Source organism: Anas acuta, chromosome 1 (genome assembly GCF_963932015.1).
Source record: "Anas acuta chromosome 1, bAnaAcu1.1, whole genome shotgun sequence".
NCBI lineage: Eukaryota > Metazoa > Chordata > Aves > Anseriformes > Anatidae > Anas > Anas acuta.
In genome coordinates, this window is record NC_088979.1 from 133,919,198 (window position 1) to 133,945,382 (window position 26,185).

Genomic DNA, 26,185 nt, shown 5'->3' on the forward strand with positions numbered 1-26,185 from the left:
TGAGCACTTTCAAAGGTGAATGGTCCATTCCTCCCCTTAGTGGTTTGCTCTTATGACTCCTGCTATAACGTTTGCTGTTCTAAATATCTGAATGATTCTGTTTTCAGCTTCCCATCACTGATTCAGGCAATTATGTATGCCACTGACAGTCAAAGAGAAAACTGAAACTTGTGCAGTATGAAATTTAATTCTGCTCTAAGACACTGACAGTAGCAACTGAAGATTGAGTTGATTTCTCTTTCTTCACAAGCCAATCTCTTTATTTTTTTCTCTGAGTAGCTGAATGGTGAGATAGTAAATTTAACCCATTGCTTCCCATGGCTTAGGCTCTTCCCAGCTGTCCATTGTCTTTGGGTTTTGAAAGGCTGGAGGGTACTGCCATACTCACTGCAAGTTTATCCATAACCTTGGGGACTCTCAGAGGAAAAAGTCACATTCTCAGACCTACCTCTTGGACTTGGAGCCAACACTGGCAACAGGGATGGTAAATCTGCCTGTTACAGAAGGGACTTGGTGAGGCCCCTGGGGAGCCTACAACATCCATCTTATCCTTAGCCACCAAACAGCCATGGCATGATGATGTCTTCCAACCAATGCTGCTTATGTCCAGATGTATTCCATGATACCTCTCTTCTGCTGTCGTCCTTCTTCATGCTCCCTAGCCTAATGTAGCCAAGTTGTTTTGCAGGCTTCACCTTTCACACATTTTTTCTTCAAAAGAAATGAAGCAAAACCAGAAATTGCCAGGGTTGATTTTTTTTTTTTCAAAGAGTAGTTAACTCCTCCTTTGTTACAGGCACCTGCACACCCATGCACATGTGCACATGCACCTATGTGCTAACACACAGCCAAACACTTTGCTTTCCTTCTGCAAAAGGCAGGGTTTGGATTATACTTTCTCAGCAGCATAATCAGCTGTAGAAAATACAGCGTGTTCTAACACCTTTATCTATAAATGCACCTTCTTTTAATAGGAGCTAGAGTTCAAGAGTTAGAATGTATTTAACAAAGAGCTTATAAGCAAACTGAGATCTTCAGCAAACTGCTGCAAGAAATCATCACTTAGCAGTTTCCTATCAACTATGTGGCAAAGTTGTAATTTGCCCTGTGAATGCTTCTGTTTCTTCTGCAAAACACAGAGTAGTTCTTTTTTGCCCTGCAAAGGTATCCAAATATGTCTTTTCGTTTACTGAGTTGTTGATACAAAGAAGTCCAGTGTAATAGGCCAAGTCTATGCATCTCTTCATTGTAAGGCTAGCAGGATTAATCTTCCAAAAGAAAATGGGTGCAATAAGCCAAATACCAAAGTCATTAAAGTAGTATGAGGGATGAATTTGGTAAATGCCTCTAGAATTCCAAACTGTTAAATTCTAGGATTTAACAGGTTTCAAGTAACTTGTTAATTTAAAAGTGAGTGAGCCAATATATTAAGTCATAGAGGAAGCCTCAGAAAATCAAGTATGGAAAGTGCTGTTGCCGTAAAATGGAGGGGATAAAAATCTACATCAGGCTTTCATGTCAAGGGTCATTCCATCAATCTTTCCATACTAACCACTGTAAGCATGCATAACATTAATGGAGAGAAAGCATTTCTAAACTAACATTTCAAGGTCATAAGTTCAAGTACTTAAAATTTAGGAAGTGACAGAATGAGGACTGACAGTGAAACTTTAATTCAGCTATCTTCCATGCTTATGGTAACATAACCTTTTATTCCACAGGACCCTCTCCTCCACTTAGTGTGCAGGATGGATGCACTCTCTTGATGAGCAATTGCTCTGTTTTACTTTCTTCTTGCTCAATGCACACTCCAGACTTTATTCTTTCTTTATTTTATTTTTATTTATTTATTTATTTTATTCCATTTTATAGGTTAACTCTGAGCTTCACCTTAGCTTTTGTATAGTACCAACCAATGTGAAGTGTGAGAGAATCACAGAAAAAAATAATTTAACAATTTATCCACTTGAGGTAAGGAGATATGATTCCTCCCACCTTAACATTTTAGTAAGATGTAACTATGAAGTATTTGCTGGTATGACCAATTCAGTTTGATGGGTCTTAAGACACCAGCCTTCAGAGTACTTTTTGGTTTTAAACACTGATCCCTCTGACTTTTGGTGCTTTTCTGCAACTGTGGTTGTTCACCACTTCAGAAAGCCATATGCTGGGAACCCAAAGTAAGCAATCAAACATGGGGAACAACTACTACTAAATTAAAAATAATTAAAAAAAAAAAAAAAATGAAAAAGAAGTTTGAATGACTTTGCTAGCAATACACAGGTAAATGGTATAGAATCATAAAATGGTTCGGGTTGGAAGGGACCTTAAATATCATCTAGTTCCAATTCCTTTACCAGGGGAGAGCACAAATGCAGTCCCCCACTACCACAAATTATACATTCAAGTTTCCTACATTTGGGGAAATCGTAGGGATCAGCATACCCGGAGTGTAAGGGAAAACCACCTGCCTGATCATGGTGCCTCCCCTGCCAGGATAGGACAGGAAAGAGAATGTAGCTCCTGATAGCAACACGCAAACATCTGATCCACAGGACCTTCCTTCTCTTGTCCAGACAGCCTGTGTTCATTCACAGCCACAAGTAGCAAGCCTGCAGACCCTCAGTCAATTTCAGCAAATATACTAGGGTATGCACTCCTGATGTGGGCATCCCATAGGAAAATGTGACCATGAAGTTAAAGACACCATGCACACTTAGGCACACAAGCCACACACATGATTCATTGGCAGTTCTCCAGAAGAAATAAATAAATAAATAGATAGATAGATAGATAGATAGATAGATAGATAAATAAATAAGCTGAAATTTCAACACAAACTTGGAGATTTTAAATGCCAACTTTGAGCAGCAACTCTGATGTCAGTTGCAAATTCCTGCTCAAGAGCACTCTAGAGATTATGAGAAAAACAGTCACGAAGGTCAGGGCAGTATCCTTTCTGTAGCCTCTTCCTGAGAGCCTTTAGAACTGCCTCATCTGAAATTACTGTGGCAGTCACAGAACAGGAAAAGTTTCAACACCAAACTAAATGCACAGCAATCATTCCTACAATTTCAAGAAAAAACCTCCCTCTCTGTTTTGGCTTGTATGTATAATGCTAACTTACAACAGCTGTGGCCCAGATTCTCACCATTATATCCATTCTGAATACTGTTCTACTTAACATGTGGATGGAGTTACCTGGGAAGGTTTGGAGACCAACAGACCAACACTGGCAATTATATTTGAAACTCACTGCATTCTGTCCTCCTGGAAATTTTTATATATATATATATCTATATCACTTCCGCATGTTGGCAATGCCTAAAGTTTAGGGTTTATTTTATAACATTCTCATGAAAGGGTCAAAGAAATCTCTTTGTACTCTCCTCTGCATTGCATTTCTTCCTTACTTTCTAAGATGCATTTTGCACCCCGTGGGGCAGGCCCTTGTTGAAGATAATGTTGTGGAGTATAAAGTAATAAATGGTGATGTCCACATTGACATAGCTCCCGAAAAGCAGCTTTGATAGTTAAAAATAAGACTTGCTTTCATTGCTGTCTGAAAACCAAAGCAAGCAAGCAACATAATACTAAAATTAAGTAGCTCAAAAAAAAAAAAAAAAAAAAGTATCCTGCAATGCTTTATGTGCAAAATGTACAGAGTTATGAGAAGAAAAGCCACTAGAATAAGAAGAGTTTTTCTTGTATTGTTCTTGCATTCTAGCACCCTGTTAAGAAGAGATAACTGGGAAAAAAAAAAAAAAAAAAAAAAAAAAAACAAGAAAAAAAAAACAGCATCTTTCTGGAAAAGCTAATCATCTGATCTTGTTATCCATGCCACATAATCACTGCTAATCCATGTTCCATTATGTCATATTCCGCAGTACTCTTTCCCTTGTGTTCACAGTCCTGCTATCTCTTTTTCCTCCACTCACATCTTCCTCTCTGGTACTTCTGGCCACAGGAAACAGTTTTCATTTACTGTTTTCTGAAAGCTTGCGGTTGCTAAAACCTCTTTGGTATTTATGATAAGTATTAGTATAGGATTCAATTAACTCACACAGCAGCCCTTTGCTCTTCTATGGTATTTGCCTTCCACCCACACTTCCTACCTTCCCAGATTTGAGCTTGCTTTTCTTTCTCTCTCTCTCTGTCCCTCCCTGTGACTCATTCACACTGCTTGGAAGTCCCAAACATGTTTCAGCAGCAATAGGGATTGTGTTACCTCTGCTTGTACTGCTGCTGAACTCCTTACCTGAATTAGAAAGAGGTTTGTTCTCCTTCCTCCTCAGCTGTACATTGAGCATGGTGCTGATAACTTATACAAAAGGCTGTGGAACTGTTTTGTTTCGGTGGGTAAGTGGACCCCTGTAAGTGGGCCCTCACTATCCCACCTCCATAGAGATGCTGTCATGTAACAGTGCTGTCATTCAGTCCACCAGCATAAAGAAGGATGCTGCTGCTGCAATGTAGCAAGACTATTTTAATTTATGTGGGACTATTACAGCTCCCATTCATCAATCTGAAAATTCATGCAGCAGAAAGACTGCCAGGACTGCATTTTCCCTATGTTACTTGGGATCCAAGGTGTGATATAGGCACAGAGTTTTTGGTCCCCTGCCTATTTAGCATAACATTTGCTCCCTTCAAACTCTCCTGAATCTCAGCATTCTTACTCAAAGTTAGGTCTGATTCATTTTAATAGGAATTCAATGGTGATATTTGGTAGTGTTCTTCATTGGGCCCATTTTCTGTACCATTCATAATGTTGCCAAAGGTGCCTGAGTTAGGCAACAGGGCACCCTAAATTCCTTCTACCATCAAGGAAAGAGCTAGCTGAGTCCCAGGATGATTCACAATGGAGGTGGATTGAACAATGCCATGGACCGGCCTGTTTCTCCATTAACTATACAAAGCATGCAGGGAGACTAGACGCCTAACTTGACTCTCTTAGTTGCCTAAATTTGGTCGTGTGAATCCACCTCTATGTGTTGCTACAGATAAACATCCAAATGGATTGCAACACGATAGTTCCTTTTGTTCTTTGTTTACCTCTTATCATGGAGCAATTGTGGTTTCCATATACTGAAATTTTCAAAGGAAAGATCCCATGCACAAATATGTAATCCAGTTCACTTTGAAAACAACTCTAGATATTAACACCAAGGCCAGTTTTCTGCCACTCCACAGCAAGTCATCTCAGGGAGCCATTCTGGTATGCCCTGGCTTTAATAGGAGCTGCCAAATACAAGCAGAAGCTGTGATGTCTGCCATCCTTCAGGGCCACATGTTAATGCTCTGTGTGCATTATCGGTCACTCCTGAGCTTGATCCAAAGACTATTGAAATCCATAAGAGTCTATTACTAGATTAATGTGACAGGGAAGTCAATTCTCCTATCAAAAAGAGTATTTTGCATGGTCATCTGCAGGTGTCAGACAGGTGAGTTTCAGACCTTTCATGAGAAAGGGATATGAGTGAAGGCTGAACTGAGGTGTCAGTTCTTCAAATATTGGGGGCCATTTGGGTCCACTGTTAGCGTTCTCAGCATCTGTACTTTTTAATGCTGCTGGTGGGTGCTCTAAGCTTCATTTGTTAGGCTGGGGATGACTTGTCATAACACATGAGTGGTTTAAGAAGTGAAGATAAGAGCCTTTTCTAACACTAAGCTCTTCTATATTTGCCTCATACAGCATTCTGCATTTGAATAACAGGACTGTCGAGTAATCTCAGACTTGCACTACCATTTATGGCTTAGCTTTTGACTTTTATGCAATTAGCAGAAGTGGTAGCATTTATTCACTTTCAAAGGAGACTATTCCTTCTTTCTCCCTCCTGCTGCAACCTCCACACCCTCCCCTTCAATCAACCATGTCTCAAACTGGGAGGGAACTGGAGCTATTTGACTCACCCTGTTAAAGCAAATGATTGGAGCAAACAAATGTGGCCTGTGCTAAAGACTGCTTAAGTCCACAGGAGTCTCTGAGGACTCCAGAGAAATGACTGTCCTCACTGTAGAAGTTGCCTGGCAATATGTACACAGGAAGGCAGGAGCAGTATCAGTTCTCATTATTGCTATCTTAGTATTTCCATTCTGCTCAGGACCTTGCCTGTGTCCATGTTTTTCCCTCTCCTTCCCTTCTAGATCACCAGATGGGGTGGTGATGCAGCCAGGGATGCAGCTCTGTGAGAAGAAAGGCAGCACTATACAGGTCGCTGGACAAGGCACACATCTTCAGCTGGATGCATGGTCAGTGACACACGTGTGTGAGTCAGTACATACTATATTCTCCAGGCTTTCAGTACAGCTTGTAACAGTGCTGGGAAGCCAGATTATTGAAAGGACATCTGTCCATCACTTGGATTTCCAAGGAGTTGAAAGACGGATTTCCAGCACAGAAGCAGCCCAATTTCCTCAAGATCTCATATCTCCTTTAGGCAACTGAGTGACAATGTATATTCAGAATGTTACATATATAGATTTGTCCCATTCAATTTTGATGATTGCAGGCAGATTTCCCAAAGAGATCTGAACTTGTGTTTTAAATGCAGCTCTTAAAAAGTGACCCAGACTGTCCAAGCAAAGGTCTGAGAGCAAAGGGGCAAACTAAACAGCCCTGGTCAGAAAAAAATGTAACTGTAAACAGCCTGGTGAAGCAATCACCCACCCTAGGGAGTACGCTGTGACCGAAGCACACTTGTCACCAGTGGCTGCAGAAGACACTCAACCTTCCGGTGTTTGTTCCATGGAGTACACCAGGCATGGGCTTTAGGCATGTTTCTAAGAGCGTGTGGAAAGTTTTAAGTCTGTATATGTTCCCACTGAGTTCAGATCAGAGACAATGGGATACTCCCAGGATTACGCACTTCAGTGAAATTAGGCCACAAAACATCAACCTCTCGCTGAAGTGAGGTAGGTGGGAACCTGATACAACAGATTGCTTTGTTCAGCACGTACATTGATATCTATTACATTGTGGTGATATCAGCTGGTAAGCTGCAGAAATGCCTAATAATTTATCCAGCACCTTAACCTGGGCATGCCAGAGCCACTTCTGAAGCTCCAAACCTAAGGAGAACTTATAGAAACAGTAGCACATAAATAAACATATTTCCCCCAAAAACAGTACTTCTCATATCAGAGATGCAACAGTTAGTCTTGGTAGATTGACAGGCTTAATGTGAAATATCTTATAAGTCATTGCCACCGGCAATGAGTGTGCTGTACAACAGAGAAGCTAGGACTTTCTGACCATTTGTAGACTTTATACAACTATACTCATTGACCCTGAGGCAATCTGCATTTTTATAAGGATAGCAGCCTCAGGTTGCTTCAAAAGTACTCCTGTTCTGATATGTTGTCATTTTCCCTCTGGCCTGTGAAGTAGAAGTCTTTTTACCTTTACAATAAAATTGTATTTTATCATGGTAGCAAACAACCACACCAAGTAACAAAATATCCCATCCAGCATTGCATGGCTGGGGCCCAAGTGAGATGACATGATGCTGAAATTCACTTTCCAGATCGACACCAATTGCCACGTCATTAGGGAAGTGACATTTGAAGGGATTTTTCCACAATGGGATGATTTCACAACTGGACACTGTGACAACTCCACCATGTCAGTGCTGTATTACAGACAAGTCATCCAATTCTCAATGATAAAACAAATGGCTTTAGAGAGAGACAGACATGGCATGTAGCAAAAATGATATGTTTTATACCTCTCTGAACTGTTTATATCCTCTCCTGTACAGGACATCACACAGGAGCACAGAAAGCACGTACCATTGAACACCACCCTGGCAGTGCTCACACCCCAGCATAGAGGAGCATACAGGATGTGCTCATGTGTGTGGAGCTCCAGAAGAGCTATTGCTGGAATACATGATGACAGAGGCAACAAGGCTTGGCTGGCACAGGTTTGCACATGCTCAGCAACACTTCGCACATATATTGGCAGGCTTTCACACAGATACTAGTTGGGGCCAACTGCATTGACATGTCCTTGTTTATGGTTTGGAAACTACAGCAATATCTTGATCACAGAATCACAGAATTACAGAATTGTAGAGGTTGGAAGGGACCTTGAAAGATCGTCGGATCCAACCCCCCGCCAAAGCAGGTTCCTTAGAGCAGGCTGCCCAGGTAGGCATCCAGACAGGCCTTGAATATCTTCAGAGAAGGAGACTCCACAACCTCCCTGGACAGCCTGTTCCAGTGCTCCGTCACCCTCACTGCGAAGAAGTTCTTTCGCATGTTGGTGCAGAACTTCCTGTGCTCCATCTTGTGGCCATTGCCCCTTGTCCTATCCCCACAAACCACTGAAAAGAGGTTGGCCAAATCCCTCGGTCTCCCACACCTTGGGTATTTATACACATTGATGAGATCCCCTCTCAGTCCTCTTTTCTCCAGGATGAACAGACCCAGGTCTCTCAGCCTTTCCTCATACGGAAGATGCTCCAGGCCCTGAATCAGCTTTGTGGCCCTCCGCTGGACTCTTTCCAGGAGATCCCTGTCTTTTTGTACCGGGGAGCCCAGAACTGGACACAGTACACCAGGTGAGGCCTGACCAGGGCAGAGTAGAGGGGGAGGATCACCTCCCTTGACCTGCTGGCCATGCTCTTTTTAATGTATGCCAGGATCCCATTGGCCCTCTTGGCCACCAGGGCACACTGCTGGCTCATGGTCAACCTGTCGTCCACCAGGACCCCCAGGTCCTTCTCCTCAGAGTTCCTCTCCAGCAGGTCGCCCCCCAGCCTGTAGTGATACATGTGGTTGTTCCTTCCTAGGTGCAGGACTCTACTCTTGCTCTTACTAAACCTCATTTGGTTTCCTCCTGCCCACCTCTCCAGTCTGTCCAGGTCTCGCTGAATGGCAGCACAGCCTTCTGGCATGTCAGCCACTCCTCCCAGCTTTGTGTCACTGGTGTACTTGCTGAGGGCAGACACTATTCCCTCATTAAGGTCGGCGATGAAGATGTTGAACAAGACCGGACCCAGCACTGACCCCTGGGGAACACTGCTAGTCACAGGTCTCCAGCCAGACTCTGTGCCGCCCATCACCACCCTCTGAGCTCAGCCAGTCAGCCAGTTCTCAACCCACCTGACTGTCTACTACTCTATCCCACACTTTCTCAGCTTTGCTAGTAGGATGTCATGGGAGATGGTATCAAAAGCCTTGCTAAAGTCAAGGTAGGTGACATCCACTGCTCTCTCCCCTAGTCTACTCAGCTGGTGATGACATCATAGAAGGCAGCAAGGTTGGTTGAGCATGACTTCCCCTTGGTGAATCCATGCTGACTACTCCTCATAACATTCTTCTCTTCCAATTGCTTGGAGATGGCATCCAGAACAAACTGTTCCAACACCTTTCCAGGGACAGAGGTGAGACTGACTGGCCTGTAGTTTCCTGGATCCTCCTTCTTGCCCTTCTTGAGGACCAGAGTGACATTGGCTATCCTCCAGTCTTCAGGCACCTCTCCTGTTCTCCAGGACCTTTCAAAGATGGTAGAGAGCAGTTCAGCAATCACCTCTGCCAACTCCCTTAGCACACGTGGATGCATCCCATAGGGACCCATGGATTTGTGTGTGTTGAGCCTACTCAGATGCTCCCGAACCACTCTCTTGTCAACCGGGGCGGAGATCTTCGCTTCCCAGACTCTTTCTCCTCCCTCCAGGGTCAAGGAGTCCTGGGGGGGAATCCTTGAAGCAAAGAAAGCATTCAGTATCTCCACCTTCTTGGTGCCTCCCATTACCAGGACACTGAATATATTAAAAAATGAATATATTAAAAATTCCCTTAGCCCTTCAACATACAAACTACTGTAACTCTGCCATTCCCTTCAGTCTGCAAGGAGTCTGGAACTATAGCTCTGGTAGAAATTCAAGCTGCATGGTTTATGTTACAAATCTGCTTTTACTGAAATCTGGTGAAAATGGCAGTGTGCTTAACCATTTCACTTCTAATAATTTAACTAAAGCCTTTAGGAAATGCACTGGTGGGGCACTTCTGGTTGAAGGAGCAGCTGAAAAGGACACAGAGTGGAGAGGGTTCTTTAGAGCCATTGTCAGTCATAGGACTGAAAGCAGAAATTCAAGTTCTCCACTTCTTCAACAGCCGCCCTGCTCCACCTCCTATCAAGATACCCCAAAGGCTCCAGCCCCCAAAATTCCCCCCTGTGGAAGCTTCCCAAGTTCCAGAAGCTCCAGCTCCCAGATCCTTGTGTTCGAATCTCTACTTCTCCTCTGACAATCAATAATGTATAATGAAGTTCTTGAGCAACACACAATATCAGGTATTTTATATCAGAATATATAAATGCACAAAATAAGTCTTTTAACAACAAGAGAGACCATGCCCAACTGGGTGCTTTATGTGACATCAAAGGTATGATTTAACTAGTGTGCCACTAATACTGTGACACATTCTCCTGCTACAGATATAGAACAGATGAGCAGAACTCCATTTTACTTTCTCTCTCATAAAATTCAAACCCATTTCCAAATTGACAACTATGGTGAGGTCAGAGGTTTTGATGAAGAACTGCCTTCCAGTTGGTCCACGGAGCTAATGCAGCTCCAGGGGTGTTGCAGTTCAGGAGAGAGAGAACACGCATAAAGATGCTCACAAGAATGCATGGAGGATTGTAAAGGAAGAGGTGTAGATGATAATGTAATATCATTCTGATATTATTTTCCTCCCTGCTCTCTTCAGGATGCTTAGCAGCAAAGCCCAGCATTTTTCTCTCTGGTCCAAACTGTGCCAGCATACTGCCAGAGAATTTTTGAGAATTCTCTGCTCCTCAGTAGCTAAATTTTGTCCTTTGCAATTTTCAGATTTCTGACAGAACTGCTGGTGACAGTTGTAATAATATTCTGTAAAATGTTGTGGTGGTGATTCTTTGAATGCCTTTGTGGTTTGCTGTCCAGAGTTATAATAACCTATGTTTGCCCAGATATGTGTTCTCAGCTTAGAAGCACTGCAGCTAGCATTTACTGTTCTGCCTGGGTGACATGTGTGTGAACATGTGTCGCTAAGCCTGTGAGTGAACCTTCCTCCAGGTATTTACACTGTGCTTCCTACTCTCTGGGTAGCATCTCTCTACCTTCACATCTCATGGAAAGCAGGTGATGCCAGGTTTGTTCCAAGGAGCAGAATGCACCAAGAGGACCATCAATGGCTTCAGAGCCTTGTTTCAGTGCTGTGTTTCTCTATCAGTTATCTCCTTCCTTAATCCTAAAATAAAATATTTTAGGAAAAACAGTAATGAAGGGAATAGAAGAGAGTCAGAAAAAGAAAAATGCAGGTCTGTGACTGTGAGACCAGAGACAAGATTCAAACCAGCATAGCTGCACTGAGATTAAGATTTGATAAAATAGTTTACTTCAGATGACAATCTCACTCTGTTCCTCTCCATGAGTTTAAATTCCTTAGAAGGATGAGATAAAATAGCCAGTGCACATTAACATTTGCCTTGTCTTAGATCTACTTATACATGAGTTCAGTAAGAACTGTTGAGTGAAACTTTAGGGACCACTTTGTGTGACTTACACTGAAATCATGTATGTGTGTATGAGGCAATAATTTCAATTAAAATTGGGGGAAACTTTAGAAAGAGAACTCTAAACAGGGCTAAAAGTAAGATCCAAAAATCACTTGAAGTCTTCGAGTCTCTCTATAGTTTCTCAACCCTTTATATATCTGTGTTCATGAAGAAGACAACAGAAGAGATGTGAAATATGTCTGGTAGCTTTATATATATATATATATATATATATATATATATAAAGACACATTCCAAAATACAGTGTAATACACTGGACCCTGATAGAGTATGGAAGCCACAATCTCTATTCTGTGCCAAGCAATAGCTCCTATATATATATTCAAAAACAACATTCTAGTCTGCTGAAAGATTGAAGAGAGTTAGTTATTGAGATGGGAAGAAAGAAGCTGAATATATTTTGAGAAGAAAATCCTTCATGGTTTGGCTACACACAATGTTACGCTCCCTGAAAGCCTGTTTTTCGAAATGAACTCATGCTCTAGAGGAAGGAAAAGCTGAGCGTCCCCTCCAAGTGACTGTCCCAACTCACTCCTGCATGCTGGTATTACACAGCATTTGCTATCATTGAAGAAATGCGATATTATGTTACTAATATATATATTACACACTACAGTTATGGAATCACAGGCCAGACAGGCCTTTTCTCCCTAGTACCCCAATACTCACAAATGAAATCCCATAAAGACAGCCTTTAATCTATGTGCTTATTAACCATTATTATTAGAATATCACCAAATTTCTAAACTTAAAAGTGCACCCTCACAAGGCTTTAGGTTCAGTGGATGACAGCATATTTGGATGCTAAATGGTAAAATTGTCCTTAGGAGTTTACATTCAAGAGCCTTGTCAGAAATCCCAAAATCTGTAGAGCTAAACACAATTTATGTGGAGCAGCCATGCAGAAAATCTTCTTCCAAAGCCAAATTCTCTTATTGATGTAAACTCTGCTTTGTTTCTTACTCCTTTTACATGCCCTCTCCTGCATCTCTCCCCCTACCCTCTCCTCAAAAGGGGGATCATCCTTTGCCTGCTGAAATTAGCCATCAACATCTCCTGCTCTACTCTTTGTTGTCTCTTCCTGACCAATGATGTTGAGTCACATCCTCTATGGGGGACAACTAAGCCTCAGAGGCACAGTAGAGTGTCACTTGCCTGAGAGTGGTTTCCTGTGCTGCTTTGCTCCTGCTTTCTGATCACCTCTCCTAACTCCACACTTACCTCCCGGTTCCAGACTATTCTCCTCTCCCAGCTCTGGTCCTCATGTTGAGTTGCAAAAAATGTGCTCTCAGGTGGTTACATTTATTATCAGCTGATGGAGGTTTGATCAACAAGAAAGGTTAAACCATGATTCAGCTAAGTGCTGAACCTCCCAAGAACTCTTCCTCTGGCAATGATCCTAAAGTCTGCTTCACCCTCCAGCTCCATCTCTTCTGTTTTTCATGCTTTCCTGACCTCTGATTTTCTTCCTTTCTGCTGCTTCCTTCCCCTTTTCTCTTCCCAGTTCACTCATTCTCCCTCCTGTTGGGTTTTCCACCCCCTACATCTCTCCGTTCTCTCTTCCATGGGGTATATGCAGCCCCTGTCCTTGCTGTCCCTCCCTTGCTACCCCTCACTCTCCCCCACCTTATGTCCCGAAGCTCCTGAGGCAGCAAGTCTAGCCCTTGTACACAGCCATCAGGCTGAAAGGAAAAACCTGAGTCATGCCCCAAGCTGAGATTTCACTGGCACTTTATGTTTTCAGCTCACTTTTTGTGTGTTAGATACTAATAAGAAAGTAAAATTGAGAGCTATCCCTCAACTTAATAACCTGATTTAGAAAAGAGTTAATTGTGTTGAAATCCCTTTGTATTCTGGGAACATAGGAGGGTGGTAGGCCCTGTGTATGTCCCATGTTTTCTAGGTTTAGGTCATGGTCTACTTAAACATATGCATGTAACTACAAGTTCTCTTAAGCCAGTATACTTAATTTTTTCCATGTTTTCTTGATTTAAGCCTCAGCTGCTATTAAAAGGGAAACTTCTACTCTGGAAATAGAAACTCAAGATAAAAGGACTTCAAATAAGCCAAGAAACTTTAAATTAAAAAAAAAAAAAGAGAGAAAGAGAGAAAAAAAAAGAAAGCTTTATAGTGATACATTTATTTTTAAGAACTAAAGAATTATGAATTCTATATATATATCTATATCTCTGCATATAGTCTTACAAACACAATAATTTCCCTACTTTTTCCATTTTCTTCTATTTCTCTTAATAGAAACAACTTTTCACACTGAAAGGATACATGGGATAACATATTTTTTGTTTATTATTTTAAACAAAATATAAGGAAATCCAGTATATCTGTTTTGCAGCCTAGTATCAATAAACCTCCATGAGATATCTACTGATATGATGATCCTGACACTTTGCTTGTGTGATAGAAAGCAGATACTATCACAGCCTCACAATTAATTCAATATCATTGTTGTTTACCCATATCTGTTGCATCTGACCATCGATTTCTGTAATAGATCTGCCGAGAATTTTCTGTCTTAACAGCCACTTTCTTGATATCATAACATGCGTCATTTCCAGGTGTAACAGAGAATAAGAAGGTAGATTTGTCATTGTTCTAAGGAACTAATGCAAGCAAGGTGTCTTCATAGTAGCACAAATGTAAATTACCCCAAGGAATTTACAAGAAAGGGAGGGAGGGAGGGAGGAAGGAAGGTAGGATAAAAGTAACCTCTTAGTATTTTGCTCAGTTCAAGGGAGAACTGGTGGGAATAGGGAATATTGCACAGCTTTGTACTATCCAAGAAAAGCCACAATGACATTCCTTCAGCATACTGACAACATGCTTCCTACCCAGGCATTTTCTGAGATGGGGTCCTTTCTGCACAACACACAAAGCTACTGAAGGCAATATTATTAATTGCCAACTACACTATGAATTTCAGCAGACCCTAGCTCCACTTTCAGGTATGCTGAAGAGAAGAACTGTTAATGGTTTGGGGTCTACACTGAGATCAGGAAAGTTCCCTTTCATTTCCTCACCCTGCTGGACTGTGTGGTTTGAGTGAAATTATTTAGTCCCTGCATCCTTCAGTTCAATACATGTGAAATAGGGCATTTCCCCAAAAAATTATATGTTAACAGGCATATACAAAAGGTTGTGGAGGGCTCAGAGACTGTGGTAACAAAGATATCTGACAATATAATCAGCTTCTGGAAGAGCTACCAGAAAAGCTGGTTGGCTGCATTTATCTGATATAGATATCTAGATATATTAGAAAGAACAAGAGCAAACACAAAAGCAATGTGATCTTCAATTTAATGGTAGTTTCCCTACTGAGAGACTGTAAGAAGTATGTATAAGATAAGTTTTAAGAAGGTATAAGTTTTAGGTCCAAATGCAATGCCAGCTGAGGTGCTGGGGTGTGTATCCATTCTTCCTGAGAGCTCACTGGATCACACCCCATGATCTGCTACCTGCCATCTTCCAAAACCTCTCCCAGTCTCTGAATCCTCTACAGTGAGGCAATTAAAATTAGGCACCTTAAAGAGCCATTATGCACACTAAAAACAGCAGATCAAAGGAGAATTTAGGACAATAAATAATGTTTTCCTTCTTTAAAAAAATTATTCCGGGAAACTGTATTGCTCAGAGGATTGGTACTGGGATATGGAGCCTTTCATCACTGATCCAAACATGACCCAAGTCAGTAGTGACCAAAAAAAATGGTTACTGTTTGGCAGATGCTTTGTGGCCTAGAGTATTTGAAATGAGTTGATGGTCTTAATCCAGTTCCCAGTGGACAACTATCCACATCACAGAAACCACCACCACAATTGGCACCCTTATTGGCAGCCTTAGCAGGTTGGCCAAGGATTAAATAAGTACAGAGACTGAGCCACCCGCTTATGCCTAGCTAGAGGTTGCCCCTCTAGGTCATGGATGAGACACAAGGATGGGGTGGAGTGGGGAAGCTCACACACCCTCTGCTTGTGCTGTACTGGTTTTGTGGGTAAGGAGAGGAATTCATTTTCCAGGGCTCTGATTCAGGCACCCTTTGTAAACACTATTCTTGGGCATACATTTAAACATGAAAGGAGTCAGAAATTGAGAGACTTACAGGATTAGCTCTCAAAAAAAAAGGGGGGGGGGAGGGCAGTCTAATTTTCAGGGAATTCATTAACAAGGGTAGATATAATGGGGTTGCATTTAACAGAATGTGTACAAGCAACCTGGAAGTGGCGTCATTTTGAGAAACATTACTTTTGCTATGCTATGTTGTCAGTCATCGCTTTAATTATCTCACAAGATGTCTTAGGGGGAACTCAAACCATGCCAGCTACTGTCAGCAAGCTAATGCTGATTTCTAATTGGGTATACAATAGCAACTATCATGTAAGCAAAGATCTGATAAACCTCAAAAAAAAAAAAAAAATAATCTGTGCAATATGAAGAAAAGCAAACGAGACCTTTGTTAGCACGGAATGTGTTTTCCACTTTCAGAGAGGTAAAATATACCAGGCCCCTGATTTACCCTTACCCAGCATATGAGATCTTCTTCTGAGTTGATGTATTTTGCTACATCTTTACAATAAACAGCACTGTCCTAACAAAATACTGTGAGATAAATCCTGTAGTAACTCAGACAAAGTTTAGATGGAACCAAAATTTAAGCTTACATGAAGGGCAAACAGGAAAAATTTTGCACGCACTTCCCTGAGTGAAGGCATGGAGACTTCTTCCTTTCCTGCAGCCTAAGCAGGCAAGGCTGGAACAGGAACCACAGTGTAGTTTGTGGCAAGCAACGGCAGTTCGGCCCAAGTAAAGACATAAGGAACAAATGCTGTGAGCAGCATTAGGCCTCCCTTTCCTGTTCACCTCGGTGGCAGCCAGAGAACCTTATTGCCTGTCAGATGTTATTACACCAAGTCTTTAATAAAACAGTAGAAAGATGTGTACCTGTCAGGTATTCTTCATAACCTGACTGATTTAGAACCTAGCTGCCATACCTGCCTGCAGCATGACTGAAATGCAAGTCAGCCTGCAAAAGCAAAGCATTTGCTACCTTCTGGAAGGAGCTGCCATTTGATCTTTGTTGCAGTACAGCCCTCATATATTTTGGCTTTCAACGCCCTTTCTGTAAAATGGAAACTCCAGAAAGGAAAAGTGGTGAATTCTTAAAAGGGTCCTTGCCTGTGATATAACTTGTGCCTAGTCCCAGGGGAAGCATTTCCATTTGTTTTTATTTGCACCTGAAGCAGAAAGGGAAGGTCGAGGATTGAAAATAAGCACAAAGTGACGAGAAGTATGAGCTCATAGTGGCAGGGATACCACTCAGCACAGCACCTGATCCTGGACATCTACACACTCCTGCCATGCCAACACATACTAGATGTGAAGAGCACCTTCATAAAAGTACTTGACCTAAACTAAACAAATTTCCTAATTGCAGTAAGACAACACTTGAGGGTGTGGTTACCACAGAAAATCACACCCATGGACAGATTAGGAGCACCTGGCTGCACCTTATGCCTCCTTCTGCCCCTGGGGCACAATTATCTCATCAGGTACCACCTGCCAAGTCTTGTTGCTGAGAAGCAGGCATTAGCACACCGGGCTAGGGGAAGGAGAAAAAAAGAGCAGATGGGGCAGCAGGCATAAGTGCTCGTCCCAGTCCATTCTCATAAATTGAGTATTTACACTGAGATGATGGATTGGTTCTGCTCAGAAGTACTTCTGTGTTTTGGGTCTACAAAGGAGTAAGGTGTTGTTTCTAAAGTCTGCCCTGCACCCACTCACATCCTTAGCATGGGTTGTATTGTGTTACTGGTTAATGGACAGCCCTGAACTTGCTGCTTTCCAGCCACACAGTGTGGCCTACATGAGACCAAAAGAGATGGGTAAGCTCCCTGCTAGGGGGTTTCAAAACGTTTTGCCCTTTTCTCCTAGAAGAAGACAAAGCCGAAGAGAGACACACGCTTTATGACTTCCAACATGTTCTGACCATGAAAACAGCATATCGACTTCAAAGTATGACCAGGGGAGGTTGTGCTCTGCATATTGTCTTTGCATGCATGTCTTTCTCATCCCTCCTGTTCTCTTTCATCCCCAGTTCAAGGTGTAAAGCCTAACCCCTACAGCAATTAGTGGATTATGGCCCAGCAACAGAAGACTGACCAAACTTTGGGCTCTGCCAGGCCTATTGAGCTCCTGTGAAACAACGAAGATCATAAAATTCAAGACAAATCTCTGAGCCCAGAGGTAAGTTACTCTCAGTCGAAAGGATCTGTCTGGGGAACAAACCTTCAGAGATTAGACTAATCCAGAGTGTAATGACCTTTGGGTCACAGTGCAAGAGCTTCCTCTTTGATATATCTTTTACAACATAACCAGAGTGACATTGACAACAATAACCTGACCCCATCCCAGCCCTCAGAAGCACCTACCCTGGGCAGACCTCCCTAGGGACATAGAAAGGAGAAGAACAAAAGACTCCAGGAAGTCTAGGAGGGATGTGCCAATCTAATAGTTGTGGGCAGTGCTCAGATACTGTGAGGACAGTTGCCAATAAAGGAAAACAACCAAAAACTGTAAAGCTAAATTCTGTACCCCTTAAAGCCATGGGAGTGGAGAAAAAGGAATTTACTGTGAATCAGATGAAGCCATATGTATTTTCACCCTCACCCTTGGCCCTTTTGATAGCATCAAAGTCCACTGTATATGAAGCTACTCCAACTGATTTAGCTGTAGCCCACAGCAGTAGGGAATCGATGTAAGTCCTATTTTCTGCTTCTTGCTCACTGTGCTTTACAGAAGTGCTCTTCTCGATCCAGCAAAATCCTCCTTTCCTTTAAGGCTCAGCACAACAGATCTGATTCAGAAATGTTACTTGCTCTTCATTCCCCTTGAATTTCTCACCCTGAGTCATCAGACTACAGTACAACTTTAATGTGGAAAGTTTTGTGGGTACGTTTTGTTTTAACTTCAGAAAAGAAAAGGTACAACCAGAGGGGGGAAAAAAAGTGTCTCATGGTTGAGAGGACTCTTTTAACCAACGAGTCACATGGCTTCCTGGCCAGCAGCCAAAGGAGTCATGAGAGATGCTGCCCCTAGAGCTCCCTTAACCATGTCCTGCCTGCTGCCCAGGCTGCCACCAGCCACCGCCTCGTGCCCAGCAGCTCTCCGTGGCCAAGCCTTGCTTGGCTGTGCCCATGGGTGTCTGGCCAGCCTCCCAGGATGGGGAAAAACAGTCAGAAGTGATGCTCTTGACCCTGGGAAGTGGCCACACTGGACATGGTGGTGAAGCAGGTGAGCGCGATGCCGTCTTTCTGAGGAGACACGGTCACGCTGACTCTCCTCTTTGCAGTCAGAGAAGAGTCACTGAAAGTAATGACATGGCACTTACACTGCATTTTCCATTTCCAAAGTGCTGTGGCAGCTTTTGCTTTCCTCCCCTCCCTCCATGCCATGCCAGCACTGTCATTGCCCTGTTAAAGCTATGAGAAACTGAGGCAGAAACTGACAGAAGTCAGGCCATTCAGCATCTGAGGTTTTCCTCCAGTCTCAGACCTCCTCTGTCATCACCACAGAGCAAATCCCACCACAGAAAAGCCTCATCTTTAGCGGGGCTACCCCACTGCCCTGGCCAGGGTCTAGGTCAATTAGAGATGCACTTGGGCTTTTGCAGATGCTTTCCTGCATTGCTGTGGGGGATGTTAGGAACAGTGCTGGCCCCCATGTGCTCACAGTTCTGACATGTGCTGCCCGGCAGCTGCCACGTTCTGCCCCAGCTGTGAGTGAAATGATCCTTGCCCAGTTCACTTGAGTACTGGGAGGATTAATTCACTTACAACCCTTGTATGAAAGCAACTATTACTAAATAGTAGTCACGTTTTATAATTATGTCTCACTTCAGCCAGATTAGGAGGGTGGATATGATATCCAGGCCCAGAACAGCCACACTTAAATAGTTTTAAATTAAATACACCTCAAATTGTTTTCCAGGTCCTACTTGCAGGCAGACAGTGGTTTATATCTTTATGAGTTATTCTTACTTCCAGATTTGAAAGCTGGGCTGCCCCACAGTGCCTTGCGCACAACAAGCAAATGCCGCAGTATTTCTGAAGTGCTTCTCCCCTAAAAAAAAAATAAATAATGTTTTTATGTCAGCTCTTACTGGCACCAGAGGCCATAATGATTCCTTCAATAGTCCATAGAACTGATTTTGGATTTTGTCTGATATAGAGGAATAGCCTCCTATTAATATTGCTTTTGCTGTATGTTCTTGGGGAGTATGGCCACATTCCCTTCAAATTGTGAAATACTGCATGCCTGTGCCAAGGCTGCAGAAGAAAGGGTGCTGGGAGAACAAGCCTCGTGCTGACTTTGGGTTTGGTTCTCCTCTCACTTGCACCACAGCTTCAGCACAGCTGCTTCTGCTTTGTTAAGCTACTAGATTGCAGATGCAACCCCAGGGGAGAGAAGCCGTAGGCCTTCATGCTGAAAAGACAAGATATAGGAGCTTCCAAAAATGCTACACAAACCTCTGGTGGTGGCCATCCAGAAGAAAACACTTTTGTTGTGCGTTCTAGGTATGTTCTGGAGGAAGAGGCAAATCATCAGCATTATATTTATGCTTTGTACCGAAACCACAAATCTGCCAGTAAAGTCCACCTAGCAGCAGAGTGGCTCTACCTCAGGCAAGCAATCTGGGACACAGTACCAGTGGACTTGCTGCCACTTCACTGGGGAAAATTATTCTGCCACGTGTTAAATGTCTGAGGCTAGATTTGCCCACAGTTGCACACTTGCTATACCACTGGATGTCCTTTTTCCTAATTAGTTAGGAACTCAGGATGAAATCTGACTTTGGACAAAGAGCTAGAGCAAAGACTATGTCACAATGATGATTAAGTGGGATTTTTGCATAAATGTGAATTTTGTCCTTTGTGGGTTTTTTCCATGAGGGAGATCTGATACACAGGTATAGGATGAGAAGAAAATAGATGTGCAAAACTGTAGCTACAACGTGGGTACGAATTGTATCCACTTTTAAAATTATTTCCAGAAAAAGATGCAATAGCTCTCTAATCTAGCCTGCCATCAGACTTTCTAAAGAAGGTGTGATTGGCCATAAAATATTTAACAGGTGATAATTATCTTGCTGTCAAATCCTAGTGGAAGAAAGATTTATTATTATTATTATTATTATTATTTATTTATTTTATGAAAGCGATGACATTGGCCATAGCTATCTTAACTTTGCAGAAACTGTCTATACTCTGCTAGTACTGAAAAAGATAGCTATCTTGCAGCTTCCTCAGACTGTTGAGAAAACTGTCTTTAAAGGGGAAACAAAGCCTAAGAGAAATGTGTAAAAAAGCAGTTCAGTGCTTTGGATAAAGGTTTGTCCTAAGAGCATTCAGGCAGTAGCAGAAGAGAGAAGTCACAAAAATACATCGCATGTAGATAGAGAACTCTACTAAGAAAATCCTTTGTATCTCTGTAGCTAAAATTTTGTCACATTTGCACCAGCTGAAGTATTTGCAGAGCTCCTTATGCATGTATTTTAGCAAGGACAAATATATAGGAGCTATCTTGAAGCAGCTACCAAGTCCTATGCATTTTTTTCCACAAAGGAGGGAAAATGTGTCATGTCAGGAAAATGTTACATTTGGGGCAAGACAGAAGGGAAAGTAAAAGAGATTGAGAAGGTGCTAATAATCCTTAAAGGACTGATGGATAGTCTTGAAGAACCTTCTTTCCCTGACTTTTCTTCCAGAGCGTGCCTGAGTTCCTGATCTTTCTTAGCTTCCCAAGTAATTCTGGGCTTGTAAATCCACAACTTTCAGTGACAAGCTCATTCAGCTCTTTGCCTGCATACACAGAAAAATTCCAGAAGTCAAGGATATTTTGCTTTCATGCACTGATATTTTGGTCATGGTTCTCATGGCCAGAGGCCTGGCTGGTTCCCACACAACTCTTCCGTGTAGGTACTACTGCCATACTATAAAAGTTGTGTGCCTGAACTGGGACAGGTTGGGGCAATGCTGTACAGGACGGCAATGAAGCATTAAGGAGGGAGGAACAAAAATAATGAGAAGAGTCAAGCATATGACCTAGAGCTGCGAAAAGCCAGCTGTCAGGTAGCAAGCAGGTAGATGTGTTTTGCCAACGTATGTGAAAAACACTGGTGAGAATCCACTTTGGGTTAAATGATGTGCAAAGGTTATGGGCTGAAGAAATCACCCTTGCAACAGTTCTGTAATGCTTGGTGTCAGCATGTCTGCAGAACACCTTTAATCTAGAGCTGGTCCCAGCTTCCTGCTGTTTGTAGCAACCTGGGAGGATAACAGCATTAAGGTGTGTTTTGGGGAATCCCTTTGACAGTATTTCAGCCCAAATTATACAGCTGCATGCACCAAGAAAACACTTGGCACCATTCTACCTTTACCGTGCCATATTGCCAGGTCCACATGGTGTATTTTTTCCATTGCATAAAATGTGTTTGTCGGTCTAGCAGTATAATTGCAGCTTTCTTTGTCTGGCTCTTTAACACCTCCTTTGAAAGATTGTTTTCTGAGGGATTAGCCTTGTTCTTTAATATGCTAGCATATCTTCTTTAAACCTGACCTGCTCATCTGCATATTTAATGATGCTTTATATCCAATGGTAATATTGTGTTAGTAATGCAACACGTAATAATTGCAGGCTGTCATTCTACAAATTCTAGATGCTACCACCTTTCCTTATAATTATTTTTCACGAGTTTTTAAAATTTAAAGGGTGCTAGAAATCTAATCCCCAGAACCTGCTTGCCACAAACTATTGAGAATGGGGGCTACATCCATCTGCATTTAAATTCAGGGGTATCCATTGTTTGGCCTAGACAAAACAGGGAGAAGGGTGGCATGTTTACCAGAGTCCTATAGTTTTAGACAGGGAATTTTAGTTTGGGTGTCTTGGAGAAATGGTAGACTTGATCTTCTAAAGCTACTAGGAAGTTATATCACAGTCACTTTTCTGTCTTTGTGTGGCAGCTTCAACAGATGGAAATAGCCTCTATCAGACAGGTAAACCAATCTTACAGTGATTACGGCAGCACAGCATGCAAATCTTTATTTTTCTTGTTTCTCCTAAGCAAAAGAAAAGGTGGTTTAGGTGATCCTAAAAAATAGTCAATATAATTTGGGAGTTCACCTCTTCTGTATCTAAGCCAACACATCTGTGGAGGCAAAATAAAGTTGTAGTCCTATTCCAAATCCTCTTATAAATGAGTATTATGAAGTTCTATGGAACAGGAGAATCTAAGGATCCCACCAGAACTCTCTCTGCACACTGGATGCTGCACAAATAGAGGCTGAGGGAACGAGCTTGCCCCAAAGTATACACAGCCTCAGCAAAAAGATGAACAAGGCACGAGAGCAGTGAAAAAACAGATTAACACCACAGTCCAGTGACTGGGCCAGAGACAATCCCATTCCAATAACAAGTTTTATCACAGAGGTCAACATAGCTCTGATCTCACTGGGATGGGAAGAGTGGGCTCCTCTTGAAGAAGCTGCAACACAGAGCGGGCTTGCTCTTCTATGTTTGTGTAGCTCCCTCCTACACTGCCCAGATTAAGAGAAAAATTTCAGGGACCATCTCCAGCAATCCTAATCTTTAGGGATTAGGCATGAGTACTTTCCTGTAAGCGTGTGAAAAATACATGCTCCTAACCCACTTCCCACAGGCACGGAGAAGCCCTGTTGTAAAGGAAAGTGGAATTATAAGGATGTGACAGCATCAGCAGAACAGACGCAACACATACAAAGGTATTTTTCTCCTATATTTCATAATCTGCTAGTAATACCTACTGGCTAATAAAAATTATTTGCTATACTGTGGTGTCAGAATGCTTAGCTGCTCTGAAGGTTTATGCTGCTATTACCTTGTACATACACACTCTCTTACAAGTTATTCCCAATCACTTTTTAGCAAATAACTGAATTAACTCTATGTACCAGCAGATAATCCCCAAAATAAGCTTATTAAGAACACTCTCATGTTGCTAGTGAATGCACCCAGCCCTGAAGAAGATGAACAGTGAAGGCGATACACAAATGGAAAGCCAGAACAGCCCCGTCTTTTTCAGAAGCTAATTACATGTATGCATACAGACACATGTGCACTTAAACACTCACTGTGAGAAACGGTGCCAAACCGTGTTATATCTAATCCTGTTTTAAGACATTTATACTAATTACATCGATATTATTAAATGTCAGTTGTATACTTTAAATATGTAATTGGATTACCAGCGTATGTCCAGTGCATTAACACGTATCAGTCACCCTACTACCAGCCGCTCTACCTGAAGTCGGTTTTATTTTCTGAAAAGTCAGACACTAATTGCTTCTGGTTGTAAAAATGTTTACAGTGTCTCAGAGGGCCAGAGGTTAGTAGGTGAGCACGCCGGAAAAGATTGCTTTAGCAGATAGCATGCTCACAGTACAGAAATCGACTTTATAAAGAAGTTTGTTCTTTAAATCTGAGTGTCTTCTCCCGGACATTGCACGCTTAGCACCGAGGCCTTGGGTGCCTTTCTGCTTGCGCGCTTTTCAAAATTGCATTTGACCAGGACGGCCTGTGTGTTACAGCCGTGCTGGCAAAACACGCGAGCCGTGCCGACCCGTGCCGTGGCCGGCTCGCAGGCAGCGGGACAGACGCGGCACAGACGCTCTGCTCTCCCTCTGCTCGTCTGCTGCAAATTGCCCTCGTGAATTTTGCCTTTATCCCCTGAGTACCAGCAGCTCAGAAGACGATTTGTTGCTCGCACGGCCAAGAGATGACAGAGATCTCGCGCACAATTAACATAATCATTGACAGTCCATGGGAGTTTAGTAAATAGCAGCCTGGGAAGCATCCTCCCTTCCAGAGAGCGAGGGTAGCAGAACCAGACACCAGAAGATAATGCTCGAACAGGCTCTACTATGCTTTAATCTTCAAAAGCTACCATTAGTAAGCCTGAGGAGTATATTTACCCACAAAATAAACACCGCAAGTTCTCTAGGCTACTATCCATTAAGCACTGAAATAACTCCTCTTTCTTTTCACTTCCAAGCGGGAGCGAGGCGAAGCATCGCAGCGTGCCCAGCTCGCTCCGGGCTGCTGGGGGTTAGCATCGGGGCCGGGTAGAGAGGGGTCTAGGGGAGGGGGGCCGAGGGGAAAGGGTATGAAGGGAGAAGGGCTGGGGATGGGGCGACCCGGGGGAAGCGGGGCTGAGGGGAGCGGGGCCCGTGGGAGGCGGCGGCTGCGTCCCCGCGGGGTGATGGATGGCCGGAGGGACGTCCGCGCTGGTTTGGGGCTGCGCTTTGTTGGCTTTCACCTCCTGATCCCTTTCCCTTCTGCTCTGCTGGACTGCAATAGTCCCTGCGGCTCCGGCTCCGCGGGTCCAGCTCCCAGTGACCTGCCGCCGGCGGGATGAACCGAGGCAGCATTATTTCCCCGCAACAAGTTCGCTTTGTCGCAGGGCAGCGCTCAAAAGATCCCCGAGCGATTCGCTCTAAATAAAGCAGGCATTGCTCCCCTTGTATTTCCCCTCAGCAGTCGCCTTAGTATTATTATTATACTTCTATAGCTTTTGCTTTCGGACCTTATAATTATGTCACACAGCAAGGGAAACCACTAGCATCCCAGCATCTGGTGTGCGGTTTAAAACTTTTGTTTTAAGATTTGAACTATTTATAGAAGGCAAACTTTGTAGGATAGTAATTTCCTACGGTTTTGAGAAAAATATGGCTACGTTTATATTAAATGGGTATATTTATTTATTTATCACGACTCCTTCCTCCTGTTTGAAAAAAGAAGATGGCATTGCAATTTTTTCACGGGCTGTTGGATCACCTACCAGCAGACTCGTCCCGCCTGGAAAGAGAAGCAGGCAGCCCCGGCTGTTTGGTCTAATCAGTAGCATCCCACCGAATTAAACCTAACGTGGCTCCATAAATCAAGCGCCTTTAAAAATCGGTAGCCAAGGCATGTGCATTTCATTAAGAATTAAGAATGCAGAAATAGGCGTTTAGTTTCTTTTTATGTCTGTGTTTATTCCTACTTTTTTTTTTTTTTTTTTTTTTTTTTTTTGCCTAGCGGTGGGCTATATTTTTCTATAGCCCACAAAAAAAAAAAAAAAAAATACGCACACGGAAGAACACACGCACACGTGCTAGTTTATGTGCATGTGTGTTGCTCGCCTGCGTGCACAGAAAGAAAAATAGTCAGAGGGATGGATGGATAGGATAGACGGACGGACGGACGGACGGACAGAAAGAAAGAAAGAAAGAAAGAAAGAAAGAAAGAAAGAAAGAAAGAAAGAAAGAAAGAAAGAAAGAGAAAGAAAGAAAACCACATGCACCTCAGGGGTAGGAGCTCCAATTTTGCACCCGCCGTGAAACAGAGATCTGTGCTCGCCGCGGGGGTGGGATAGAAGAGAAATCCTCCCGGCCCCTGCAGCCGGGGGGATTTGAGGAGGTGACACCGAAGCAGCCTCTTCCGAGTGCAGGCGGGAGCCGAGGCGACTCCCCGGGCACAGCCGGCGACCTGCCCGCCTCAGAGCTAGCCCTGGGCCCCCCCCGAGCC

General features: G+C 42.9%; 1 protein-coding gene, 1 long non-coding RNA gene and 1 pseudogene across 3 annotated transcripts in view; 1 reads left to right on the plus strand and 2 right to left on the minus strand.

Moving 5' to 3' along the window:
* The window catches only part of WNT7B (Wnt family member 7B), a 95,565-nt gene that overhangs the window by 61,071 nt on the left and 8,309 nt on the right, over positions 1–26,185 (minus strand). The window lies entirely within an intron of this gene.
* LOC137850364 (U1 spliceosomal RNA) lies at positions 2,358–2,504 on the minus strand (annotated as a pseudogene).
* On the plus strand, positions 16,827–23,775 carry LOC137850244 (uncharacterized). Its single transcript, XR_011092398.1, has 4 exons — positions 16,827–17,325; positions 17,516–17,596; positions 17,679–17,827; positions 23,301–23,775. It is a non-coding gene; the product is annotated as an uncharacterized lncRNA (long non-coding RNA).